Source organism: Diorhabda sublineata, chromosome 4 (genome assembly GCF_026230105.1).
Source record: "Diorhabda sublineata isolate icDioSubl1.1 chromosome 4, icDioSubl1.1, whole genome shotgun sequence".
NCBI lineage: Eukaryota > Metazoa > Arthropoda > Insecta > Coleoptera > Chrysomelidae > Diorhabda > Diorhabda sublineata.
Window position 1 is genome coordinate 10097194 of NC_079477.1, and position 6970 is coordinate 10104163.

Sequence of the window (6970 nt, forward strand, 5' to 3'; positions counted from 1 at the left end):
TTTGAACCCCACGTTACTAAAGGTTTCACGCGCGCCCGTTATGAGGTTTTTCAGCCAATTTTTTCGTTCGGGAAAACCGGCTGGCATTTTCATATCCGACCTGTGCTGACCTTAAGAAGTGGCGTTCGGTGATGTATTAAGTGGGAGCTGCCAGTTTACAAGCTGAAATGGCGCGCACCTTATCGACCCTGTTTTTTATAGCCAGCTCTGGGACTAGGAAGTGAAAAATCATTTTTGAAAAATAACGCCAGAAATCGATGGAGAATCAAATTATGAATAAAAAATGTTTGAAGAGATATCAATAGTTTTTTAGTTATTCACGATTGAAAACTTAGAATTTTTAGTGAAAAAAACCACGTATTCAAAATATTTTTCGCGAATAACTCAAAAACTACGCATTTTATTTAAAAAAGTATAATAAACAGAGTTATAGCTTATGAAAAACTAAAGAAAATCATTTTATCATAAAATGTTCTACGTCCAATACAAACGAATATATGATTAGTGAAAGGAGACTTATTTTGGGGAGAAAACTCGAATAGAAGTATTCAATTTCAAATAACGGAAAGCATGTTAATTTTACGTGCATAATGCTCATAAAGTTTTTTATAGTACTTAAAAAAAAACTTTAAAATGAACTTATAAAAGTAAATTGGACCAAAATTGAAGAATTTATAGACAAAAATAAATTGGTCGCTTTTTTTTGAACAAAAATGAGCAGTTACAGCTGTACCATTTCCACCAGAATTAAAATTAAATGTAGACCTTCTACAGTTAGTTTTATTTTAGTGTTATTCATACGATCCTGAAGTTAGAGCGGTTTAGAATATGTATTTTTTGAAAAATATACGGTAAAAGTTGAAAACGTATTTTTTATTTTTCAAAAAAAATTTCCACAACTGCATAACTCTGAAATTATGAAAGATACATGAAAAATTATAAAAAACAAAAATGTAGCCTTTTTCCAACAAATATTTTGTTTTTTTTGTATTTCTGTAAATTGGAAAATAAAGGAGACACTGCCGTTTAAAGTAACCACTTTAGTGGAAAAATGACTTGTCTCGAGCCCTTCAACCCTTCCCCTTTAAAAGAGCTTTAAAAGGGCTTGAAAGATTTTTCATTTACATGAGGTATAGCTCTTGAAATTTCCTTTAAAATAAAATTTTATAGGATACTATAGCTTTAAAATTCATCGAGACATTTTTTTGGAGCAAATTAGGCTTTTTCATTTTTGGAATAAAATGTTAGGATTTGAGAGCGCGTAAGTTATCGTGTCAGAAGACGTCGATATAATAGTTATTTTAATTGCAAGAACTGTAGATATTAAAGAAATTTGTTCAATCATCAATATATTCCACGAAAAGTCTCAAAATAGATTATTTCTAGCTTAAAGTTAATTCTTTTTTGACATTTACTGGTTGTGATTCAACGTCTGCCTTTTTTAATATAGGAAAAAATAAATTTATAGAACTTTTAGAAAAACGGCAAGATTTACAAGAAAGAGCAGAGATATTTTATTATTAATTTTTTTATCAAAATTTTTTATTTATTTATATTGATATATTTTTCCAAAAATTTTTATTTCAAATTAGGGCACGCAATTTAATCATTAAATTACGGACAAAGCAATTTTTTTTTAGTTCAGGGGTGGTTTTTAATGGTTAAAGGTAGAGTAATATTTTAAACAATAAAGAAATGTTTATTCCAAATAACAAGCACCGTTGAAGCATTCTAATCGTTTAGAAATCATATTTTTTCTCAATACAGGGGTGATTTTTAGAGTTTGAAAGGAAATATTTCTTTTATTACCTTCAAAACTGATTTTTTGTCATTATTTTTTGCTTGGGGGTTGTTTTAAGTGCTAAATAAGGGGTTGTAAACATCAAATATACAATAAAATACGTTCGAGAACATAAAACACTATTTAATCTTTGTGTTTAAACAAGATTTCTACCAGTAAAATAATTAAAATTTATTTTTTCCATTTTTAGGACGAAACTCATTTTAAATTTTTATGCAAATCCATTCAGTTTCAAAAAATTCGGAGGTTACCCCTGATTTTCAGCTTCACTGACTGTACCAGAACAGAAACACTACATCGGACTAGAATGAAGTACGGAGAAACTACTTTAGTTCTTAGACTAATCGCTCTTTTTAAAGAAATGTGCTTTTCTTAACAGACAATTGACAGAGCTAGAGTTCTTTGCTGAGCATTTCCTACTGGCATTTTCATAAACTCCTCATTTCTGTTTCGGTTTTCGGAGATTCATAGTAGCCTTCAAAAAATATTTCTTTCTAGAATAATTATTACTAAGAATTGTTATTCGCATTCTTTCTCAAATGATACCAGCAAGTTCAGGATTATCTACTATTTATTGTGTCAAGTACAATATTTAGCGAAATAATTTTTTATTTCTTTTAAAGTAGATACGTGACATTTTGACCTTGTGTTTTTCTTTAGAAATAACATATTTATCTGAAATTACTGATATAATATCTATAACAAGGTAAACAATAATTAATTTGAATATTAAATAAAACTTACAAGAATCAAAGTGTAAATAAAAACAAAAGTCAAAGTTAATATCAAAGGATTAGTAAAAAAAAGTAATGACATCAAAAACATGTAAGAAAACAAAATCTGGCATCTCAGTTTTTATATCGGAAAAAGTTTTGAAATGCGTATAAGGGGACATCCATACATTAATCACACGTTAAGGGGGTGGGAGGGGTTCGACGAAGTGTGACTTTGTGTGACTAGAGGGTGGGAATGGTTCTAAATTTCGTGACTTCACATTTTGAACTCTATTATAATCTAAATGTTAAAACATGAACTTTAAGCTATTACTATACGAAAACCTTAAAAACATATAAAACTATATTTGTGTAAATATAAGATATACCAATTGTTTTGTCAATCACATGCTCTACTAGTGTTACGCGTCAACCGCCAAACGCATTGCGCCTAGCAGTAATTTCTTTGTTTCCATTTTGCTGCTATTTTGGTATTTACAACTTACCAAATAATTTCAAAATGGAACAAAAAAAGTAATTTAGGTTATCTTTACCATCAACTATATGTTTCATCATACAAAGCCACTAATAAACACAAGTAATTACATAAAAGGCAACAAGAAGTTTTACCTAGCGCGAAGTTTCGTCCTCAAAGAATTGCTGCTAGACGTACCAGAAAACTGATGCTGTATGGTTGGATGAAAAAGGTGTTGACACATTAACATCTGAAAAGAGAACGAAGTGGCTGCTATGCCAGTTATAAATAATTTAAAGGAGAGTCCAATTGTTTTGTTCGATTTTTGATTTGATGTTGATTTTATAAAAAAATAATTTACAAGGAAATAAAACTGACTTCGGAACCGCTGTTTTCATTCAATAATTTCTAAATGTAATTTGCAAAGGTGCAAAAATTGAATGAAATTCTTGTGATGTAATTTATGGATGACCCCTAATATCAATTTTGCGTTCCACTACGCGGCTAAAACGTCACTAATAACGTCATTACTAACGCCGACGTCGATCTATGTCAATATTCCTGTTACATTATACTGTGGTGAAATTAGCAGCCCTTACTTTATTTCATATCAAAACTTTTTTCAAGATGAAGTTTTATGTAATAAAAAATAAATTAAAATCCTTGTTTTATTTAAAAATATTGTTTATTCGTACATTTTTTTGGAAATTACCACTACCTTGTTTTTAATTGGAAAGTTGTCACTTAGACAATTCAATTACCGTGTTTGCTTAATGTTTATTCACATTCCTATACGTTCCTATACATTCATACGAGCAATCACCTCCTGAATTTTGTCGCACGAATTTAGAAGTGAGATTCTTTTTGTTTTTAATAAACGTAACACAAAAGTCACTCTATTTGATACATATAAGGTTTTTAATATTAATATGGTCACTATAAGATGTTATTAGAGTAGCTAATTATATATTAACTTAAGACAGAAGAACCTTTAAGTAGGGTCTGAATAAATTGAGCAAATTAGTATAACATGGAACCATAACTTTTTACGAACTGGTTATGTTTTTGATGGAACATCATTTCTTTTTGTAGATAATCCTTTACTTGTTATTGCATGTAGTCTTTCTCTTGATCTGCAGTTATAGTAATTCTCCAAGTCCACTCCTTTTCTCTATGGGTTTTGTCCAATGCTTTGACGGTAAATGCTTCATCTATTGTATTTCACGGAGGTGTTCCAGCAACTCCCGAAAGTGCTACGTAAGTTTAACCGGATGTGATGTTATTAGTAAACTATCTATAAACTATTATCTGATTCCTCTATCAAATATCACCCTTTAAGTCACTCCTTGACATTAGGAAACGTCACATTTTTCATAACCTTCATATATCAGTTAAGACAAGTAGTTATGTAAAAACAAATTTCAAATAATAATTTATGAATTACTGTAAAAACTGACAATTAGTTCATTATTTAAACTGATAATTAAAGCAATATTTCAATTTAATAGTATTTTAAGATTTATAACCATTGACAACAACATTATTAGAGACACAGTTATTTAAAATAAGCCCATGTTCTGGGTAAAAATTCTCTTGAACTTCTTGTCTAATGTTAATTCCATCTGAAGCTGTGATATCTAATTGTATGCCAGGGGCTTGACTCCTCTTATTTTCTAATGAACTCTCAACATAACTTTCGGCTACTCTGTTGAATTTCCATCTTCCATGCTGCTTTATTTTCAGAATGTCTGCGAGGAAAGACGCTGACGAGCGTCAGGAACAATGTCCTGTGTATCCTCTAACATTAGGTAGACCAAGATAATGAGCAATCTTTGCTGGTAATTTTCCAATAGTTGTATGCCACGTTTTCCATTATAATATTGCACAAAAAATCTGTCGTGCTTTACAGCAGAAGGTCAAATATTTCTATACTTTTCGAGTCAACAAGATTGACACCAGCAATATTTTCAGCAGATACCACAAATTCGCCAATAAAGGGTGTTTTGCTTTCTGGAAATGTAATTTTAAAAAAGGCGCCTTCATAAAATACGTCTCTTTCTCGTAAGTTCAGCCTTTCTGCAAGCTGCCGCAATCCCTATTATCATTGCGACCTAAAGAACAGATTTATTTATTAATAAATTATAAACATAACGTAAATTGAGTTGTACTTTTACAAATAAAAATATTTCGTCTTCAGCCTCTTATATAAATCTTTCTACATTCTTCTTCGTGAAAATCTCTGATTTTTTATATGGTATTCTGCACACCATCTCTACAGCTTAATGTACTTCTTGATATTTTAGAACACAGTCAGTTCAGATCTTAACATTGAATATGTAGTCCTCAATGTCAACGCCTTTGATGTTTTTAAATTTTCAAAATAAACAAGTAGTACCTTTTCGTTCTTTATATTTTTCAAATCGCGACATTTTTCAAATTTTTAGTAGGCCAGGGCGTATCTACTTCTTAATTTTTCAAGTATTAATCTACCCACTGCAGCATTTGCAGACTCTCTCATTTCGCTATCTAAGTGCATTTCAAGTAATTACTTCTGACTGGTTTTAACTTATTGTGAAAAATCGTTGTTTGTATCCATAGTAACAATACTTCTAACTCCATTTGATTCCGCATTAATATTTCCATTCTAATTGAAGATTCTATTAAATATTATAAAAGCGCGGAATTAGATAAATCGTTGTACGTAAACACGTTATGAAAAAAGCGAGATTGTACAACTCGCAGAATTTATAGAACTCGCTGGCACTCGTTTTGGCAAATATTACATTTGTTATATACCGCTCTTTTTATAACTACTTACGTAAATAACTACTAAAAGCAACTATTAACAAAAAAACCAATGGCACGCAGCACTTTACGTATTATATAAAATGATAACAGATGTCATGAGTAACTTACAATGGAATCATTGTAGCGAATGTGCCAACCTTAGAAAGGTCTCTTCCGTTTAACCACCGATATATTTGGGGGGTTCAAATATACAGAAAAAACTATATGAATTACTTGAAAAAGTAGGAGTTAATAAATTTGAAATCTCATTAATATGACCCTGACAAATACGAGCAATAGAATTTTAATGTGACACTAGTTATCTAATCAATTTATAGTGGAAAAGGGACTAATACAAGGAGATCCTCTCTCTATGAACCGAATTATATTAGAAATAGCAATAAGGGAATGTAAGATACAAATAACGGTCTACATCTTTCACCATAAAGCACGCCGATGATAAAAATGTTATTAACAAGATCAAAAACAGAAATGGAAAAGGTTTTTAGTAAATTTGACGATAATGTAAACAAATTTGTCTTACAAGTCAATGAAGACAAAACAACATCAATTTAATTATCTAAGATTAATCTAGAGATCTAGAAAAAAGTAAAAAGTGATAAATAAATATATTAGTACATAGGGGAATTTTGGAAGGTAATTAAGTGGTAGGTCACTATCAACAATACTTAGAGAAAAAACATTTCAAAAGTTATCAAAACCGGAGCGTTTACAACAATTGTAAGCAGTTATATATGCATGAGAAATGACAAAAATGAGAATAAACTGAAAGTATGGGCAAAATAAATTCATAGGATAATATCTGATTGTCAAAATGTCAGGAAGTATCTAGAGAAGACACACAAAATATACAGAAAGCCAAAAATAATATTTAAGAGTACAAAACCAAAGTCGTTACGACATTGTCAGAATTACATATTAATGTATTGTGAGATTTATGCTGAGGGAGAAAAGGGTACAAAAAGAAGAGATGTCTAAAGAAAACTTATGAGAGATTTGGATGATCGAGTGGAGTAGCAAAGGACTCAAGAAAGTGGAGAAAATAGTGAAAATTATTCAAGCAACGTGTCTATTTCAATTCTATGCCAAATTTGAAAACTATTTTATGTTATCCATGCCTATTTTATATACTTAAAATTATACATATCTTACAAATTAAAACCAATAAAAATC

At 30.2% G+C, this 6970-nt stretch overlaps 1 protein-coding gene across 2 annotated transcripts in view; it reads right to left on the minus strand.

The window, feature by feature from the left end:
- LOC130442856 (DNA mismatch repair protein Msh2) overlaps nucleotides 1-6970 on the minus strand; it is a 57503-nt gene that overhangs the window by 21260 nt on the left and 29273 nt on the right. The window lies entirely within an intron of this gene.